Here is a 21,428-nt window from a genome sequence, read left to right on the forward strand (position 1 = left end):
TTTCCTTTCTGTTCAGATGGACACACACTTTTTCCAAAGACCTGGACACTTTTCCCATGTTACCAACCTGTGTGCAGAGCAGAAAGGATCGGGTGGATGCTCTGGCTCTCTGGAGTTCAGGTTACCCTGAACACTAAAAAGCAGGTGGGAGATGGGAATGTGCTTCGGGGATATTGCTTTGTCAGAATAAGTAGAAAAATATTAACTCTACCCACGAGAAAGAGAAACCAAGGAAACCTGGCTGAAAGTTCTTCAGGCTGCTAGAGTTTCCTTGCAAGAAGCGGCAGTCCTAGGAGTGGCTTCAGCTGGTGCCCTTCTCTGTTTGTGTGTGTATCTTCCTCCCTCTCTGGTCTCTCTCAGCTCAAGTTGGCTAAACCCAGTGATAATCCATTTGCATATGAATCAACAACAGCATGGCCCGCAGGCACAGAAATAGAACAATGGTCGGCCTGAGCCAAAAATAGGTCAAGCCTGGCCGAGTGATTGGAGCCTGCATTAATGCATTTAAAAATACCCCAGCAAACCCAGCTGTCCAGCCTCTATCTTTCAAACCATAATTCTCTATTGCAGGGCCTGAGGAGCAATTAACTCTTTCCTCCCTCCCAGCTTGCTTTCCACACTGTTTCCACACTGGCGATTTGCATCCAAAGAAAGGAAGGCAAGAAAAAAAAATTAAGAAACATAATTCTAAGAGGGCAAATGCACATATATTTCATTTCGTTTTATTTTTGTAGTATGTGTTTTTGGAAAAGAGAGGAGAGAAGTGCAGAGCTCTGTATTGGTTCTAAAATAATACTGGAAGCTTTTGCTCATAATGTGGTTTCTGCCTCACCCACGCACAGCAATCCTGGCGTTCTATTTTTGTTGCCTGTTTCTTTGGCTACACTGCAGTTGGCTGTGGCACTAGAAGCTTTTCTGCCTTCTAGTTTCAAGACTGACAGGAGATTTAGTAGAGGTAGTTTCGGAAAACAAGCACACTCCAGAATAAAATATTTAGGAAGGATGGCTTGATTTTTTTTTTACTTGCTATTTATGTAAGGCAATTGTCCATTTCACAAATCTAGATATGATGGTGGTACCCAATATCAATTTTATCGCATCCAGCCTCTATGATATTTACACTTAAAAGAATAGCTTAGACCTGAAAATATTTCATCTCTTTCAGCCTCTCAGGCTAAACTCAATTTACTTGTAAAAGGAGAAGCAGGTGTGGGTGTTTTCTTATAGATGGATGCAAAATTAGTAAAGTATGCACCATCAATAAATAAATATACTGAGTCCCCAGCTGTTCATCTCTACATTGGTTACCTGAAAAACAGACCTCACTTTTCTAAAACAAATAGCATTTATAAAAGTTGATAGATTCCCAAACCAACACACATTGGGGAACTCATCTATAAAGTAAATATATTACAGTATGTGATCCTAAGAATTCTATAGTCTATGGTATGCACTTACAATATCATTTGTACATCACAGATTGGGTTGCAAGCATCTAGCCACTCCAAGGGCAAATGCAAAAGTGACAACCCACTGATCATGGTAGCCTTTCTCCCTTTTCTAAATTAGATGAGCAAGGAAAGTGTAATTCCCAAGGCAGTAGTAGCAACAGAGAAGGAAAGAGAAAAGGCAGAATGTTTCAAGGTTCCCAGAGCAATCCCATGGAGGAGGGACCTCCCTCAAGGAAAGAGTGTGGGGCAGAGGAAAGAGAACAAGGGGACACAGAGTTGGGGTGGAAGGGAGGGAACTTGTAAGTCATTAGGCAGGTAACCCACTGCTGAAGAAAATGGCACTGAATTTTCCTTCTTTCATAGATTGACTCCTACTTCTTGCAAAATTATATTTGGACAGATAAATTACAAGATTTAAAAAAAGAACTTATTCCAAACGGCATTTACTTAAGCTAAACAAGAGAATCTTATGTTCCTGTCAGTGGAAAAAAAAAACCTTTTAATTCCATCTGGTATTACAAGTGAACTTTCACTCAATTAAGGGATTGGTATATAAGATTCAAGGGATGGAAATATTGTGGATCTGGCAACTTACTTGGAGATGATGTAACCAACCATAGCATTTTAGACCTTGGACATTTAGAGACTGTCTACAATGGTCTTCAAGCTCTTGGTACCCAGGATGCTGAGGAACCTGGGAGTTGACGCACACTCCATGCAGAAAAGGTTCTTCTTCCCACCAGGGTGGCCTCACTTTTATGAGTCTACATTTAAATATGTAAGATTTATTTTGAACAATGACTTGTTATATTAAAAAAATAACTGAAAACCATTCATCTAATACAAAGGAGCTCCCTATTTTATCCATGAAGAAAGTAAAAAGACTTGGGGAAGGCTGTAAAAGCACTCATTGCTGTTATTATGACTACAGAGTCTTGCTTCGTCTCTACTAGCTCATCTCTAAGTAGGTGTAGTCTTCATGTTCTCTCGGTTGCCAACTTGTCCCTTATTAAAATGATGCAAACAAGTATCTGAGATATTCAGAATAAATGTTAATAGTACCTACTGATGAAAAATGGAACCACTGTCTCATTGTGTCAGAGTGCTTATGAAGAGAATATGCAAAACTAGTGATTAACATCTAATCGATAACAAAAATCCCAGTATTGCTATAATATACTCATATATCTTTCATCCTTTTGAGTTTAAATTATACCCTCAAACAACAAAACTCTCCAAGCTTTTATAATCATAAAAAATAAAACTCCAAAGAGTGAGTTAGTAATTATCCTATTTCTCAGCAGTTCCAAGAAAGGTCACTCCACATAAAATAGTATGAATAATGTGCTTTCTTCATTTTGACCAAGTTATTTAACTTGAGGTCTATTACATTTCATCCCTGCATTATTTCAGCTTTATTTTTCTATCAGCAGTCTTATCTTTCAACTCTTGATAATAAAAACTCAGTGTAGAGTGAAAAGACTTTGGACAATTACCATAAAATAGATACTACTTGTTTCTGAATGGAAAAATAAGCATCATTAAAACAACCACCAAGTACACTGATTACCGTAGTTTCATTATCCAGGAACTTAAGTATTTAGAATTTTGAGTTAATTTTTCTCATATCATCTCAACAATGGTAGTAAAGAAATATGATTAGATTTCTTTAAGGGCATTTACAAAACTAATTTACTGACTTGAAAAAAAAGGATATTAAATGCTATATTATAAAAACCATAAAAACTAATTCACATGTCAAGCTAGAATAGATAGGCGTTCCCTCAATTATATTTTAATATAATAAATTTTAATTTAATTTAATATTTTGGAAATTATTCTAAATATTATATTTTACATTTCTTCAAATGAAAATAATAGGGGGGGACATGGTTCCCAGTTTAATAGAAAATGGAAAGGGGAATCCAATCCTAATGCAAAATGTGATTTAAAATTGATAATGGCCTTGGTTGGTGTGGCTCAGTTGGTTGGGCTTAGTCCTGTGCACTGAAAGGTTGCTGGTTGGACTCTAGGTCAGGGCACAGGCCCGGTTTGGGGCTGGATCCCCAGGAGGCATGTGCAGGAGACAGCTGATAGATGTTTTGCTCTCACCTTGATGTCTCTTTCTCCATCTCCCTCTCCCTTCCTCTCTCTCTCTAAAAATCAAGAAAAAAAATCTTTTAAAAACAGTTACTATGGTCCTAGTCAGTTTGGCTCAATAGACAGAGAGTTGGCCCAGGGACTCAAGGGTGTTAGTCTTGACTCCAGTCAAGGGCACGTACCTAAGTTGCAGGGGATCCTATTAAGAGACTAGTGACCTCGAGCAGGACACTAATATAATATTCAACATCTAATATTTCATTGATTTTCATTTTAGCATATCTTATTAAAAACTCAATAATTAACTTTACTTCTTGCATTTACTTTTCTTGCCTTGTCACTATTTCACAGGATAGAATAACCAATGAAAAAGGTCAGGCAACAGACTGTATCAGAAATTGTCTTACATGGTATCATTTGAGTAAAAAAAGTTATCAAATATTTTTGAGTGAACAGAGTTTCAAATATTTTTCTTGTGAAGTATCTTAAAGATGTTGGCACTAATAAATCAACATAATAATGCATTTGTTTAGGTCTAATAACTGCAGTGATGGCTGAGCTTTTAGAAAAGTCTGGCTATCAATTGCATTGCCTAGTACCAGAGGTTCTATTTTTTAATTGGCAAATTCCATTGATTATACTATTCTGACTCAAAATTCTAAAATATAGCTTCAGACTCAATCTCCTTCCTGACAAAAGTCACTTGAAAAATATATGCATATAAGTTCTTTGGTTAATCTCTCCCCACCCACCCCTGCCTTCCCTCTGATATTCATCAGTCTGTTCCACCCTTCTATGTCTCTGATCTCTTGTGTTCATCAGTTGATTTTGTTCATTAAATTCCACATATGAGTGAGATCATGTGATAATTGTCTTTCTCTGACTGGCTTATTTTGCTTAGTATACTTTCCAGCCACCTCCTTACTGTTTCAAAGGGTAAAAGATCCTTATTTTTTACAGCTTCATGGTATTCCATGGTATAAATGTACCATAGCTTTTTATACACTCATCTACTGATGGGCACTTGGGCTATTTCCAGATCTTAGCTACTGAAAATTGCACTGCTATGAACATAGGGGTGCATATATTCTTTCTGATGGTTTCAGGTTTCTTAGGATATATTACTAGAAGTGGGATCACTGGGTCAAATGGCAGTTCCATATTTAATTTTTTGAGGAAACTCCATACTGTCCATACTGTTTTCCATTATGGCTGTACCAATCTGCATTCCCACCAGCATTGATTCTGAAATAGCAACCAACCTTGACTAACCATCCTATGTTTACTGAACTTTGTATAGACCAGGTATTATGGGACCAGAGGCTCTGAAAATAAGTCTTAGTTTCAAGACAAAATACCACATTTGGCTACAGAGCTATGAAAATAAAAATTCTGCGAGAGTTCCAATTATGTAAAATTAGCATTCTGATCTTGGCTATTTGGTATGCTTCTAATGTTTAATTTTATATTATTCTATAAAGTAAGCCTCCTTATGTAGCTGCATCTTTGATCTTAATCATCTTGGAAATAAGTGGAATTCTGATCACCAAAATTAATAGTCATATGTAGCATCTGGATGAATCCTACATTTGAGAGGTGTGATAACAGTAATATCCATGCACTAATATAAATTAAGGCAGACATTAAAAAGTGAACCCAGAGCTTTTTATGTCATTTCTCACCATAAAGGTCAAGTTGATATTTACCATACCAAACCATTTCTATCACCAAGTTAAATCAGGAGCATACCAGAAGGCCTGCCTCTGTAAATAGTAACATTTTTAAATGTTGCAATTAAATTCTGACTTCATAATTCCATCTAGTTGGGTGCCAACTACCAAATTTAAGAAATAACAAAACCCAACACATACTTTACTTATTTTTGACTGATCAAAATATTTATAGTAATGGCATATAACTAAAGTACAAACATTTGCAATTGGCCACATCACTAAGTATATCAGAGATCTCACGGGCATGGAATCTTCTCCTATATTCCAGTGACAAGAACAGAGAATCTTGAACTCTCAGGCCATTCATGCTCTCACCACAAACCTGACTTAAGAGCTTAATCCTTTACCTTCTTTATCAAACTTCATGCCACAAAAAATTTCTAGATTTTACCTACACAAATCCTTCATTTTCCCATACCTTTGCATACGCTGTTCCTCTATTTGAGAATGCTCTTCCACTATTTTCTATCTGTAAATTTATTTTAATTTCACCTGATTATAATATCTTTCTTTGTCCCTTAAAATGTTTTAACCTCAAAATTTGTGGAACAGACTTTCTTTTAGTTTACATTTGCCAGTTAGATATTTTTGTAGGCTCTTATTTTAACCCTTTCCTTCCCTTTATTCAAGTATGACATTTATAGATTTCCCTTTCATCTCACAGTAAAGCCTTGCATTTGGTTAAGTTTACAGATGGGAATACACAGCCCTAGTTGAGCACAAAAGTGGTAAATCCATTTCATTCTTCAAAATTCTGTCCAAAATTACTTCCTGGGCAAAGCTCCCAGGACCGGAGCAGTCATGAATGAGAGGACCTAACTATCCTTACTTCTATCATAACATACACCATTGGATAGCTTAATAATTTGTTTACTTATCTGTTCCCCACACTAGACCTCAGCAAGTCAAGAACAGAGAAATGTCATTCATCTACATGCCTGTTCCATACTGCCTAGCAAACCATTAGCATTCTACACATGTTGGCTGAATGGTTATGTGAATTACATAAATGTGCATGATGTGTTTGATATTTGTACACTTAATTGCAACCTACAAATACCTTCAATCCACAATGCATCCCCACAGCTAATGTTTTCATTAGACCTCAGGGACTATTTAGCTAAAAATCAATAGCTAACATTAGTTATTTGACCTGAAATTATAACAATATGTGTGTTTTTTTTTTCTTAATGAATTGGGGAGTGTTGTCTTCTGATTTGGCTATATCTGGAGGAAATTCTCAACAGTGTTTCTCATAAGTAAAAGAGACCCTTTAGAAGCCAAATTCACTTATTTTAAATTCCATAACTTTTTGATTATTTAAATTTGCACAATTCTGCATTGATTTGATGGAACCCAATCCAAGTTAAATGAAACTAAAGTCTAGGAATAATTAGAGTTCTGAAGGCTAAATGACAGGGCATTTTCATGCATAAATTAATGACATTGCCCATTATAAGTTAGGGAGAAAACATTAAAAGGAAATAACGTCTAAAATCTCAAGGTATTAGCTCTAGCTACTTTGGCTCAATGGATAGAGCACATCAGTCTGTGTACTGAAGGGTTTGATTCTGGTCAAAGGCATGTACCTTGGTTGCAGGCTCAATCCCTGGCCCTGAAAAACTTATTATAACTTTTTCTAATAATAAAATTAATTTGGAACTTTCACTTTTTGTTTTCTCCCACAGAAAACAAGATGTCGGTTTTCTTCTTGCCCCAAACCTAAGCACATGTTTACTACCCACTAGTGTCCATACTCTTTTCCCTTCGTTTATCTTACTTTGTAGTATACATCAAATACATATGTCAGTGTTTTTTTCTTTTGGCTAATTTTTTTGCTGGGAAAACTGTAGTAGCAGCAAAAGTAATATTTCTGATCAATACCTTAAAAAATACAATAGCCAATTTTCTGTTTTTAATTTTAAGGGTTTCCCATACTTATACGACAAATATTGTTTCCTTTGACAACTACTGGGTCTTGCAAAGGCTTCTGGGAAGAAGGGTCTTGGGTGTTCACGTGAAGTGAGCATAACCAGAAGGGACAATGTGGCACACCTGGTGTTAATGTTCACTCTGTCACACTCTGTTCTTTTGGTCCAGAAATAGGGGTCATGTCCTTTGGATCCTAACACTGCATCCTTGAAAATGTGCCATGCTGCTCCAGAAAAAAATAATAAGTAAATAAGGGCTCAACGTGAATTACGAAGGGATACATCACAATTATGAAGGAAAAGTATTTCTTCATAAAGGCATGATTTTAAACCTCTAATAGACTGACTCTTCATCCATCTGTTACATTGATTTCTAATACTTTAGTAGAATAATGTCTCAAGTATTTAGTGCTGGAAGATAGCTGAGATCGACTCAAAAAATACAAACAAGACCCACATAAGGGGGAAATAGATAAAAACACAACAGAAAGACAGGGCATGCTGGCATTCATTACAAAAGATCAGGTTCATGGTTCTGCCCCTGTTTTGAATTCAGAGCCCTTTTCTTCTTGCCAGAAAGAGCAGGGTCTGATCTTTTCCATTGCCTAGCTTTGCAGATAAATCGCAGAAGTCAGTCAGAACTAGAGAGGCTCAGGAATACACAACTGAAACAGGCATTTGATGAACATATTGGAGAAACACAAAACCCTCTTAGAAATCCTAGTGGGGAATACTTGGCACTTAAATGACTCACAGGCAATTACAGACACAGAGCCTAATCATTTTAATGCAAATAATAGCCAGGGTCTTGACATGGGGAAGTAACAACCAGACATAAACCATCACGCCATAATGATGTCTGTCCAGGAGAGAAATTCCAGTGTTCAGACTATTCAGAACCAGAACTTGAGACTGGACTTCACTCCACATGGTAGAGGTGAGATGGGAACTGAAGATTCGTGTCAGGACTCATCAGTTCTCAGACATGACTTTGCTGCACTTTATGTAATAAATAAATCATGATGCAGGTATATTACTGCATATTATTTATGATCTTCCTAAAGCTTTGTGTCAAAGAGAAATTTTCTAGGTTGTATCATGGATACTGGGGTGAAGCCCAATTACTGGAGACAGAAACTCAGGTACTCAGGGGAAACAGAACCCAGTAGAATCCTCATAGGACTGTCCAATAGTGCTCAGTCATTCATTATTGTTGGGTTAGGAATACGCATTTGAGTAACCCAAAAGTAATATCCTAATAAGTTAAGTCCTTTATGTATAATTTTGAACACCATGAACAAAACAATAAGCTCATAACGATACACGTATGTCAGTTAGAACGTAATAATTGCATTCCAGAAAAAAGTATTATTTCGTTAACTATGTGCCCTAAATGATTACTATATGGGATGATAGGGTTATTAGCAAAATGTTCAAAACCTATCTTATTTTGTAATGTAGCGCAATCATCATCACCTAACATTATTATTTATATTTATCATTATTAATTGGGGAAATAAGTTGGCCTCTCACCCCCCAAAAATAAACAAATACCACAGCTCAGTTTGGCCAGAGGCTGCCACACTGGATGGACAAATGCACAAAACAATGCATATGCATTAGAGCAATGGGTGCTGAGCCAATGAGAACTAGAGCATGGAGGCAGGGGCTGCATTTCTGTGGACCTCAGAGGACGTGCCTCCTGCCATGAGCCTACTGCCTCATGGCTGGGATTCACTGGATGCAGGCACTCGCTTTTAATTTCTTAAATACAGTTACCATGACTCATGCAGCCAATATATCAGCCCAATTGGAAGCTTTTTCCTTTCCCTTTTACTGAAAGTTATTATTTTATTTCTAATCTTCTCGTTTCTAATGTCTGGAGAAAAATCACTCATGAACCAACATCCACTTTATAATCTTATTATCTATTTACCAGTGACATTTGATTTGATTTTTTGTTACAGGAACATGAGTGGTAGCAGAACAGACTGACCATCTTAAAACTTTCTATATTTCCTCTCCCTCTGTCCATTGGTCTGACGTATTCCCAACCCACTGCTCCACCTTTGAAGGACTCCTCCAGATCTAGCTTCTATGTGCCACTTTCTCTCCTACCCACTTTCCTTCCTAAAACTGGCAAAGGGACCTGCATGGCCAGGGGAAGGTACTGATCCTACCTCAGGCTCAGGTTGTCTGGCTTTAGAATATTTCAACACCAGGGTCCCAGTGCACGAAATTCATGCATGGGGGTTGGGTCCCTCAGCCCGACCTGCACCCTCTCCAATCTGGGAGCCCTCAGGGGATTCCTCTCCAAACCAGGAGTTTCTGTCTGTCTTTGCAATCATATGAGTGAATTGTCTGAGCCCTCAACCCAGTTCGGTTTGGTGCTCACAGAATAATAGAGGTCTCTTTTTTTTCTTTGCTCCATTGGTGGAGATTTCCTAGAAGTTGCAGGATATCTTCCTTTTAATTTTTCCTAGACACTCTGACTTTACTTATGTCTCTTACCTTTGCTTTCCCTCCATCCCCCAGCTGCAAGAGTAACTTGCTCCAGGCTCACTTTGCTCTAGTGTCTAGAGATCCTGCAACACATCTGCCACCAGAACTACGATTCCCAGCATTCCTGGTGCTCCCCACGCTCTTGGTTTCCGCTTCCAGTCCAGGGGCTGCAGAAACCAAAAGGACTGGGAACTCCAGCCGCCCACAGGCCGGGCTGACAGGACCGAACACTCCAGTGGCGTCCCTGGGACCCCGGCCATTCAGCACCGGCACATGCGCACTCTGGCCACAGGCCCGCTATCTTTGTTGGGTTAATTTGCATATAGTCCTGATTGGCTGTGGGCATCACAGAGGGACAGTCAATTTACGTATTTGTCTCTTATTAGTATAGATGATGTCTCTTACTAAATTTCAGTTTTAACAACTTATTCTATATTGGAGGCAAGATGTGCCTTATCAGCCTTCAACACAATGTATTATTGGTTCAAATATAAACAAATAGGAGAGATAACAGAAGACACCAATAAACATTAGGCCCACATATATATGAAAACTTTATATATGTTAGTACTAATACCATAGATAAGTGAATATTTTCAATAAATGGTGCTAAGATAATTGGTTCTCTATGTTACACTATTAGATCCCTAGAAATTAGATCCCTATATTAAACTATACACATATACATACACACACAGTCACAAAATCAAGTCCAAGTAAATTAATAGTCTATATTACAATGAGTAAACCTTACAAGTTTTAGAAAAATATATATAAAAAATCAAATCCTCAGATTAGGTATAAATTGGTTAAGATACAGGAAAAACACAAGTCATAAAGGAAACGATTGATAAATATGACAAAAGAATACAATTGTGCAAATACACCATTAAAAATAAAAAAAGATTAATGACATTGGGAGAAAACATTTACAGTGCATTTAATCAACCAATTATTAGTATTCAGAATATAATATTTACAAATCAGAAAAGATACAGTCCAATAAAAAGTGGGAAAAAGATAAAAATAAACACTGAAAAGGAAACTCTAACATCCATTCTAAATATGAAACATTCAAAATTACTAATAATCATGGAATTAAAAATTAGTCCATAATGAGATACAATCATAAATCCAGTGGCTAGGTAAAAATTAGTCTAATAACAATACTAAGTATGGTAAAAATGTTGAGCACAAAGAACTCTTACACATCCACAGACAAAGTATATTTGTTATAAGCATTTCCTTTAAGGATTTTCTGAAATAAATTCCCATTTCATGTGAAAACACTTTGTATTTTCAGAGAAGAAGGAAGGGGGAGAGAGAGTTAGAAACATCAGTGATGAGAGAGAATCATTGTTTGGCTGCCTCCTACAAGCACCCTACTGGGGACTGAGCCTGCAACTGGCATCCCCAGAATCGAACTGTGACCTGCTGGTTCATAGGTGGATGCTCAACCACTGAGCCACACCAGCCAGCAGCACTTTGTATTTTCTAAAGGAACTAAATACTCTAGGTAGAATCCTAAATTGAATCTTGACTAAGCTTACTTTTTTCCCTCTCTCTCCTCTCTTTTTTGTTTAATTCAAACTAAATACATTCTTTTTAAGAGTTTCTCATTGTAATTCTGCTGTCAACAATGAGAAATTACGATGGCACCTGATATAAAAGTTGATTTCCAAATTAAATCGTGTAACATAAAAGGAAAGAGCTAATGTGAGGCCCATCATCTCAAGAGTGCAGCACAGAATTAGTAAATGCATAAATTTCTCTTAAAAGTACAGTTTCCTTTCCAAAGCTGACTACTACTTTAAGGAAGGCTTCATGTCTGTTGATAGCCCTAAGGCAATTAAAGTATTCACTGATCTTTGTCTGCAGTGTCAAAAGCAAGAATTGTTAAATACAGATACAGTCGTGATAGGAAAATACCTTTTAAGTTAACAAAATGAAAACTCCTGGAGCTCTTATTTATTTATTTATTTTTTTTTTTTTTAAATATTTTATTGATTTTTTACAGAGAGGAAGGGAGAGAGATCGAGAGTTAGAAACATCGATGAGAGAGAAACATCGATCAGCTGCCTCCTGCACATCTCCTACTGGGGATATGCCCGCAACCCAGGTACATGCCCTTGACCGGAATCGAACCTGGGACCTTTCAGTCCGCAGGCTGACGCTCTATCCACTGAGCCAAACCGGTTTTGGCGAGCTCTTATTTAAAATAGCTAAATAAATACACCACTAGAAGACTGGGCCAAAGATAGCTATATTCTGTGGAAGGGTATTAATACGTCAAAGAAAATGAATAAGTATTCTAGAATTCTCTTTATTATCATGAATGTTTGAGCTAATAGAATTTGAGAATAACAACAACATTTAAGAACCAACATACCATTAAATTCTGGAAATCTCACTTTTAAGCTTCAAAGATTCATGAATGCTAGGAAATGTGACCAGAAATAAATGTTGAAGCCATCTCAAAGTGCTTAAATTCTAAAAATGTATTTTACTAAGAAAAGAAATATTGGTTCTGTATGGACACAATTTGATCTTAATAAATACACCACCTCAACTATATTTGGTAAATTCAGTCTTCTGCGTCATCCAATAAATATGTACGTGTGTGTTTGCTTGTTTTTACGTCCTCTGCCAACTCTGATTGAGAAATGTTGACACACTGGACATTGGGCTTCCCTGGGCAGCTTTGAGCCATTGATTGTCAGTTGTTAAGCTGTCAGTTCATGGGCCACGTTAGCTCTCAGAGGTTATTATTATTTATATTACATGAAGTTCTTAGAGAACAAACTCAAAGAAGATTACATGTAATCTATTTCAGATCCATCACTTGACTTGGATATAATTAATTACTCTAATCTATTGAATGAAATATCCATCAGAGAGGTTGTCATGCTATCTTTGAACATAGAAACTAGAGGGGAATATTGTCAATGCTCACCTCAGCTCTGCCCAGAGGAGAGGGTGTTCAGTCCCAGAAGTCGGTGAATTCCTATTATTAGGACTAGGAAGTCCTATTTTTCTTAGCAGCAGCATGTTTTTCTAGGAATTATTAGGTGAAAACCCGCTTGGCATAAGAGAACAGATCTCCAGGTGGCAAACTTAAATAGCAAAACTTTGAAAACAAGAGAAGGGTTTAGCTAACTGCAGGCTTTGCTTTTTTGGGCAGGAATACAAAAATGAAACCAGAGTTGAATTGCTCAGGACAATACAATATATTCCAGGGACTGTGTAGACAAAGAATAGGGGCGGGGTGGGGGTGGGGGTGGGGGAGGACACCACCAGAAATAGAGATAAGGTTATTGGCTCCTAGGGAGAAACACTAAGGGAAGAAACTAGATATTGAATGGGGATTTTTAAATGAAGTTTTACTTTGTGGTATTTATTATTCATTAGGCTCTCCTCCACAGCTGTCTAAAATACTCACTAATGCTTTGAACCTCACAGTCTATGGAGTTAACTTTGCCTTTTGGGGCAATGAAACAAAGTCCAGACACCGTCAGCTTGGGTTTGGGGCCAGCCCGAGTCTCTCCGTGGTGGTCTTGCCACATCTGGGTCACAGAGGCAGGTCCATCCAGTCATCCTTGCCTCATGTTATTAAACATTCAAACCATATAACTAACAAGCATGGTTTGCAGTCAAAATTCTGTCACCAACCTTCTAATTATAATCTGGTTTCCCAGAATTTGCCGGTCAGAGGCCATGAGGGTACTGTCCCCTGGAGGAACACTTTTCACTGGGACTATTCATTGACATTCTGGTTAAATTCATTTGTCTCAGTGGACATTGCTGATGTGAATTTGCCAGGCAGCACCACCCTACAGAGACAGGCTAACAGAGCCCTATACTTGATAGGGCTACCTATTGCAAACAATCCCTAATCGGTGTTCTCTGAAAACCTTTCCCAAGCAGAGATGCATAATTTAAATGTGATACCAGCATCCAAAATCAAAGTGAAAACGTTCAAGTTTACGACTGTAATAGAGAGAATTCTTGATTTCAAAGAAATGGTCTATTACTTATAATGATGCTGGACAAACACAATGGGAGGTGTGCCTTATAAATACAGAGTTGGGTTTCAAGACAGGAGACCTAAGCTGTGCCATAAAAAAACATGCCTGCAGAGGGGCTCTATTGCCTATCACTGTACCGAAGAACATTCCAGAGGAGGGCATTTCCGATCACATGTAAAATAAATAATGCTGAGATCACAAAGGGGTGCTCAGGAATATTAGTGATCTTACTGGATTTTGCTGGTATTTTTCTATTTATGAACGACAGAAGCTGGAGCCTCACACAGTCATTCCTGAAGAAAATTTCCCTGCAATGAACAAAGCCCTTTTGTGCTTCTGGTAAAACATGACTCCACTAAAGCAATTAGCTGTTTTAAAAATAAACTAATTCATTTTGGAGATCTGATGTATAATTATGCAGCTGCATGGACTGGGAAGGCATGGTGACTGGCTAGAGTGTTAGCAAAATTAGAAGAAAATGCATCTTCATGCTGACAGCTAAAGCATTGATTTAAAGTCCAATTGCCACCTTGGCCTTGTGTGGAGCTATAAAATGAACCTCTTTCTAAAATAATACCCCAAAAATTCTGATAATGAGAGTAGGCTATCTCCAGGGACAGAGGGGATGGTAACTAAAAATATTTATCCAGAGCATTGCTTCTAAGAAGTTTGGCCTCCTCTCAAAAATTAACTCTTAGATCTCCATAAAAATATGACTAAGATAATTTAACTCACTCATTCCATAGACAGAACTGCTCCGTATCAGTTCCGGAAGCAGACCATTTGGTGATATGACACTTTGTGTGGGTTCATGGGCGGTGGCAGAAGAGCAAAGCGGTCTTGGTCCCCTTGCAGAGGTTTGTTACTAAGGTAGCAGTTTCCTTGGGGCACAGGGTCCTTCCAAGCTTTGTTGGGCAAAGGGCTCTACCTGATTGTGACACTGTACTTGGCCTTGCTTGTAGCCTGAGCTTCTATAAAACACACAGGGTAAATTCACACCATGGGGTGAACATTATTTTAACGTTTAACACTTATTTGATTCTTTCAATTATATGGTGTGCTTTCTACTGAATGAAGATAGCAATATTTGCACAATGCCTTTCTAGATTTCTCTTTTGATCATTCCTTCTTCCTTTCCTTTCTTTCTACTCCCCCTTCCTCCCTGTCTCAAACCCACCCACCATCCATCCCTTCCTTCCTTCCTTCCTTCCTTCCTTCCTTCCTTCCTTCCTTCCTTCCTTCCTTCCTTCCTTCTTTCCTTCCTTCCTCCCCTCCCCTCCTCTCACTTCCCCTCCCCTCCCTCTCTCCCTCCCCTCTCCCCTCCCCTCCCCTCCCCTCCCCTCCCCTCCCCTCCCTCCCTTCCCCTTCCCTTCCCTTCCCTTTTCTTCCCTTCCCTTCCCTTCCCTTCCCTTCCCTTTCTTTTTTTCCCCTTCAGTCCCTCCTTTTCTTCATTCTCTTCCTCTCTCCTAACCTCCTCTCTCCTTTCTCCCTTCCTTCCAGTAGTATTTTCATTTACATTTCTTCCTCTGGGTATTCCAGATTCTTGCTATGAATATTTTAAATTTCATTGTTTTTGCCTCTGACTTTCCAATTTCTAGTGTTGTCTTTATTAAGAAGTAGTTCTCTAATATCCTGACACTAGATAATATGAATTTCAACTCAAAACAAACATATAAAATAATCATTACCTATTTCAATCTTGCTTTTAAATTATTTCATAGGGTAAAGGTTTATTATAATTTGGAAATAAATCAGCCCACCTCCCACAGAAGAAAAAAAATCTGTAGTTCCAAGATAATAAAATATAAACAAATAAAAGAATATATTAACATTATATTATTATAAAATTTTATGTCCTCAGTATCATTTTGATGCATCCTAAAAATTAGATAACAAACTTGATTTCTTCAAATTTCATTTCCCTACGTCTCTGATTTCATCAGCTCAGTGGAGCCTTCCCTAGAGATTATTGTGGCTGGAGTTTCCCAGGGAAAAGCAGATGCTGCAGAGGCAGCTACAGTAGAAAAGTGCGATGGGAAACCACAAATCTGATTGCCCTGATGGTGCTGATATTCTAGCTAACATTTTATTTAGATTATTTAAAATTTACAAAAACGGTGCAAGAATAATACAAAAAACTTAATGCATGTGATACACAGATCCACCAATATTTAACATTGTGTCACATTATATTTGTGTTTAAATTTAATTTAGATTTCAAAGAATGTTCCATGCATGCATAAAAAAAAGTTGTGAGATATTAGCAAGGCTCAAGACTCAGTATCAGTGTTGGGCAGAAGACAGAGATAGACTTCATGCAAACACTGGGATGCCATCCCCTTCCTTCAAGATTTCTTAGATGGCATCAATGATGCAGAATAAGAAGCTGAGAAGTACTAGGGCCTGTCAACATCTAGTTGTTTTATTTCTGCATTTTAAGTGATGTGTGTGGATCACCATTAACTCGTACAGGAGACTTATTATTTATTTACCATATGTTATTTACTGCACATTACTTACTGTGTATCTAATATAGCACAAGGTCCCTCTTAGCCTCTACTCAAAGAGGTCAAAGAGTTTGATTTCTAAAATATTTTAAGCCCTCTTAGAAATATTTAAAATACTTTCATCAACAGGTTGATCCATCAATAGGAAGCTTTAAGGAAAACATAAGGTTGAGTCAGTGAGTACTAAAGCCATTATATATCATAATAGTTATGAATAATTACGTATGCTGCCCAAGCTATTTGCGGGGGGTTGGGGGGAGGAATAAAGGTTAATATAGAAAACTCAACCTATTTTTTGTCTTTACATTTTCTTCAAAGTTTTCCAAAATAATTCCTCCTTCTAAGGTCAGGGGTCATTTTAGTGGTGGATGCTCTGGCTTGGCTTGCACAACACTTTTCAGAAATGTTGTTGGTCTACATGTACATGCATGTGTGCATCTGGGCTATGGGGGTACCTATGAGTAGAAAAGAAACATTGTCCCATAGAGACTTGGGAGGCTACTGTATATATAAGTATTGTCCACTGAGCAGAAATTAGGAATGATTGGGTCTTATAAAAGGCTGAACCAAAAATAAGGGCTCGGAGTTAATATTAGAGGTGTGCCTTGTGCTATGTTTCCATCATACCTACTACATGTTACTTCTTCCCAGCCTGGTAAAATTCTCTGCTGAGCTCTGCAAACATAGAGGGGGCATTGATAATGAAAAGGTGATCCAACAGCACAGGTATCAAAGGTGCTTCAAGTCCCAGTACCTTTCTTGAAGGGATGCTTTTTCCTGGGACCAGGGATTCAGCCAGTCCAATGACCTAAGCCGCCACCCCTCCACAATCTGAAAGGTGCTGATGACTTAACTTTGTTATTCCTGGCTTTGCCATACTCCAGGTAGGTGAGCCTGCCTGGATGGCTGTGCCCATGGATTGTTGTATGGAAATTTCAAATTTGCATTCAAGTATTCATTTGTTCAATGAGTAGTTAGCATGCCAGGCACTGTTCTAAACCCCTGGGAAAGACCAGAAACCCATGTTTTCATGGAGCTTACAGGCTAGTGGAGGTAAGAAAATAATAGTGATCATTTCAACAATGAAATAAAACTGTGGAATGGGAGACAGAGTGACTTAGGAGGCACTAAGGATCTGGAAAGGGTGGTAAGAGAAGTCATCTCTCCCTAAGAAGGTGACACTTGAGCTAAGCCAGGAAATACAGGAAGGAGCCAGCCTTGTAAATATGCAGTTTAGGCACATCACAGGCAGAGGGACTAGACTAGACCCTCTGCATGTCTGCAATGAAACCAGGCCAGCAGAACTGCAGCAAAGAAAGGAGAGGGGAGACATAAAAAAGTTGCCTTTAGCCAGATTGGCTTGGCTCAGTGGTTGAGTGTTGACCTATGAACCAGGAGGTCATGGTTCGATTTCAGGTCAGGACCCATGTCCGGGTTGTGGGTTTGATTCCCAGTGTGGGGCTTACAGGAGGTAGCCGATCAATGATTCTCTCTCACCACTGATGTTTCTCTTTCTCTCTCCCTCTCTTCCTCTCTGAAATAGGAGAGGAAAGCAATCAGAAGCTCCCAATCCCTGCAGGTTACAACAACAGAATTTAGAGAGAATTTGAGGGGTTGGGAAAGGGGAGATGAGGTCATAAAGTAGAAAAGAACTTCATTCTCCCCAAGGGCCCTCCTGCAGCAGAGCAGGTTGGGGATCATGCTGTGACACTGCCATCTGGGTGGCAGCTAATCCGGAACAGAACCAGAGGTGAACAGATTAGAGGGAGTGGCCTGAGTATTATCTGCGCTATTTCTTACCTTGAAATTTGATTGGAAACCTGCCAGTGACAAACTTTTCTTGGAAGTAGGCAGGGATATACATTATAAGTAAATGTAGTCGCAAAGCAAAAACAGGACTGCAAATCAAATCTTCCTGCTAACGGCAGCTAACGCAGGGCTCCAAATCAAATCTTCAGGTCCAGAGGAAGTCCACGCAATTACAGAGCGACTCCGCCCACCGCGGAGCTGCAGTAGAGAGAGAAGCACTGCCGTGGACCCCTCAGGATTCTGCAGGTGGCGTGAGAAGCGCAATTTAAAACATGGGAATGGGCTTTAGAAAACCAACATCCATAGTCATGTACAATTTTTTTAAGGCACCAAATTAGAATGTCGAAGCTAGCTGAGTTTTCCTAGCATCTCTTTATCCCATTTCCTACATCCATTTGGTAACAGTCTCTGATTTTCTCTCCAAAAGGCTAGCTACACAATGGTAACCCCAACCTAGGGGCTAGGTAAGTAAACAGCAGGCACCTGACCTTATTTGGGCAAATTCCAATCTCCCTCCAGGAATTTAAAACCAGCACCAGGACAGCATGTGCAAAAGGCCTGGAGGTGGGAAAGGCTGGAGCTGAGTTATGTAGGGTGGCATTCCACAGCAAAGTCCCCCATGGCTGAGGTCTCACTGAACTCATTTTTCTAATAGATTCCCTTTTTGTTTAAGTTGGCCATATTGAGTTATATTGATTACAGCCAAAAGATCCTTGGTTAACATCATAATCAGTTCTCATAAATGTCATCCTGCTTTGCAACTGGGAATGCTGGAACAACAAGAGACTTTCAGGCAGGGTTCATAACTCAAAAGAGATGGAACTTTAGAGAAAAACTAAAAGATAAAGTATAAAAATGCTTAAGTGCTGTGGCTAGACATTGTTAAAATATTTTTTTTTTAAATTGACTTCAGAGACAGAAAGGAAGAGAGAGTGAAACATCAATAAAGAGAGAGGATCATTGATCAGTTGCCTACTGCCCATCCCCTACTGTGGATGGAGCCAGGGTATGAGCCCTGACTGGGAATCAAACCATGACCTCCTAGTTCATGGGTTGATACTTAACCACTAAGCAACACTGGCTGGGCTGTGGCTAGGATTTGATTGCCTGGATATCAACTACTGGTGCAGGGTCAGTCAGAACACCTGGATGTAGCGCATCAGTGTATGCTGAGAGTGGAGCAATGGACAAGTGTCTTCATTTTATTCTTCAAATGTTTACCAAAACACCTATCCTATGCTTGGCCCTTAATGTATTTTCAGATGCTGGAAATATAGCAGTAAATGGGAGAAAAGGTCCTTGCTCCCTTAGAGTTTCCATTTTCAGACTTTAATTCAACAGAAAATTTCCCTTGATAGTCTCTACCAATTATTTGAAACAGACATTCCACCTGCCTCCTGTATGCTCCACAAACTTCAAAGTAGTCAAGCTAAATGGAAATCCCTCTGGGATACTGGCAAGACAAATTCATGCTCAGGTATCCCTGTAGGTAAGGAAATGGATTTTCTCAAACTGAAGTGTAAAGAGTAAATAGCAATAATATTGATAACTGGGTAAACATGCAGATTTCGAGGGCTGATCTCTCTGGAATCAGATTCAGGGAGGTCCAAGAACTACTGTGTTTGCATTTTTAATGAACGCCATGCCATGGGCAAGGTCAACTCTGGCAAATATAATCCTCAGCCTGTTATCTAGGTATTACTGGAACACATCCACACCCATTCGCTTACATATTATTACATACATTATTACAAATGACATCTATGATTGTTTTTCTGCTAAAACGCAGAGCTGAACAGTTATGACAGAGACTATGGACTACGAAGACTATAATGATCCTCTCTTATTATATTTACTACCTGGTCTTTTTAGAGAAAGTTTGTGAAGCCCTGCATTAAGAGATTATCATGCATGCTCTTTAACTTCTGTAGGGAAAAATTCTTCTATCCCTGCATTTTAACGACTTTCAAAACATAATTTTAATTTAATAGTAAGAAATCAAAAATTCCATAACTGGCTAAGCACTATGAAAGGAAATTTAAGGAAACATGAAGGTTATTCATGGAAACTAGAGTAGCTTAAAATAAGTCATTTTTTGTTTCTTGTTTCTCAAATTTAAAGAAATGTATGCTTGGTTTAGAAATCATAGAACATTTTTATAAAATCACTACTAATTAGTAACCAATGGAGGTTACCTCTATTAAATTTCTGACATATTTCCTTATAGTCCTTTTGGTAATTGGTTTATTAAATGCAAGAAGACATATTTAGGTGATATGATTCTATTCTAAACGTTAATCACCTATAATTCATTAGATCTAAAATAAATACTATGAATGGCATACCTATGAAAGCTGTGTTCTTCCCATTAAACTGAGCTATGTGCAAGAAGGGACTGTAACTCACTCGTTTTTATTTTCACAGAAATCAGGATCCTGCTCGGTACTTAGTAGGGACTCGGAATGTTGATAGAACGGGTGGTAAAGAAAGCTACTAGACCTTTAGGTTGTTGCATGAGGTTCTTCGTGTGGGAACTGTGGGAACTGCTCTCATTCATGAAATACAATGTGGGGCTATTAGGTTGTTACTATTGAACACCTACACACTTTCTCTTGCTCTCTTGAGCTCCCTGTTAGATGTGTCACTGTTAAAAATGTACTTTTTTTTCTTGTTAATGGGAGTTTTGCAAGGTCAACCCACATTTCCCCCAAATAAGACTATATCTGGTGTTTCCCAGAAATAGCATAGACAAATATGACATTTAAAACTGCTCTTTGATTTATGAGATCTGTACTTGATGGTGAATAATAGTGAGAACTCCCCAAATTTGAACATAAAAATTTACTGTTCTTCTCTGAAGTGAAAGTGGCGGAATATTATAAATAAGCTAACACTATTCCTCTGTCAACACACACACACACACACACACACACACACACACACACACACACACTCGGTAGTTCCACAAACAAAAACCTTCTCACCTCCCCATAGGTTTTGATTTAGTCACACAGGCCAATGAAGTAAGACCAGACATTACAAAAATCTGGTGGTTTTGTTTTCTATGGAAAAACACCAAGTCTGCCACAATTATGTTTGGGCCTGAATTAATATAGAGTAAGTGATTATAAAACTTGAAGGGATGGTAGAATGACTAAGAATCACAAAAAACAAGTCTGGAATGAGACAGATACCCAAGGTAACAATGATCTCATCCTTCTAACCATGCATAGTCTTAATAACATAGAGATTTGCTTGTTTTTTATGCTTATTTTTATATCAACTGCTTTTCATCTATCCAATAGTCTGGGGATACAGAAGAAATGAAAAATAACCAAACACGTAGAACATAAATATTACTCATGAATAA

General features: G+C 38.3%; 1 protein-coding gene across 5 annotated transcripts in view; it reads right to left on the minus strand.

The window, feature by feature from the left end:
* The window catches only part of HDAC9 (histone deacetylase 9), an 828,595-nt gene that overhangs the window by 463,865 nt on the left and 343,302 nt on the right, over positions 1 to 21,428 (minus strand). The window lies entirely within an intron of this gene.

The sequence above is a fragment of the Myotis myotis genome, unplaced genomic scaffold (assembly GCF_014108235.1).
Source record: "Myotis myotis isolate mMyoMyo1 unplaced genomic scaffold, mMyoMyo1.p scaffold_m19_p_11, whole genome shotgun sequence".
NCBI classification, from domain to species: Eukaryota; Metazoa; Chordata; class Mammalia; order Chiroptera; family Vespertilionidae; genus Myotis; species Myotis myotis.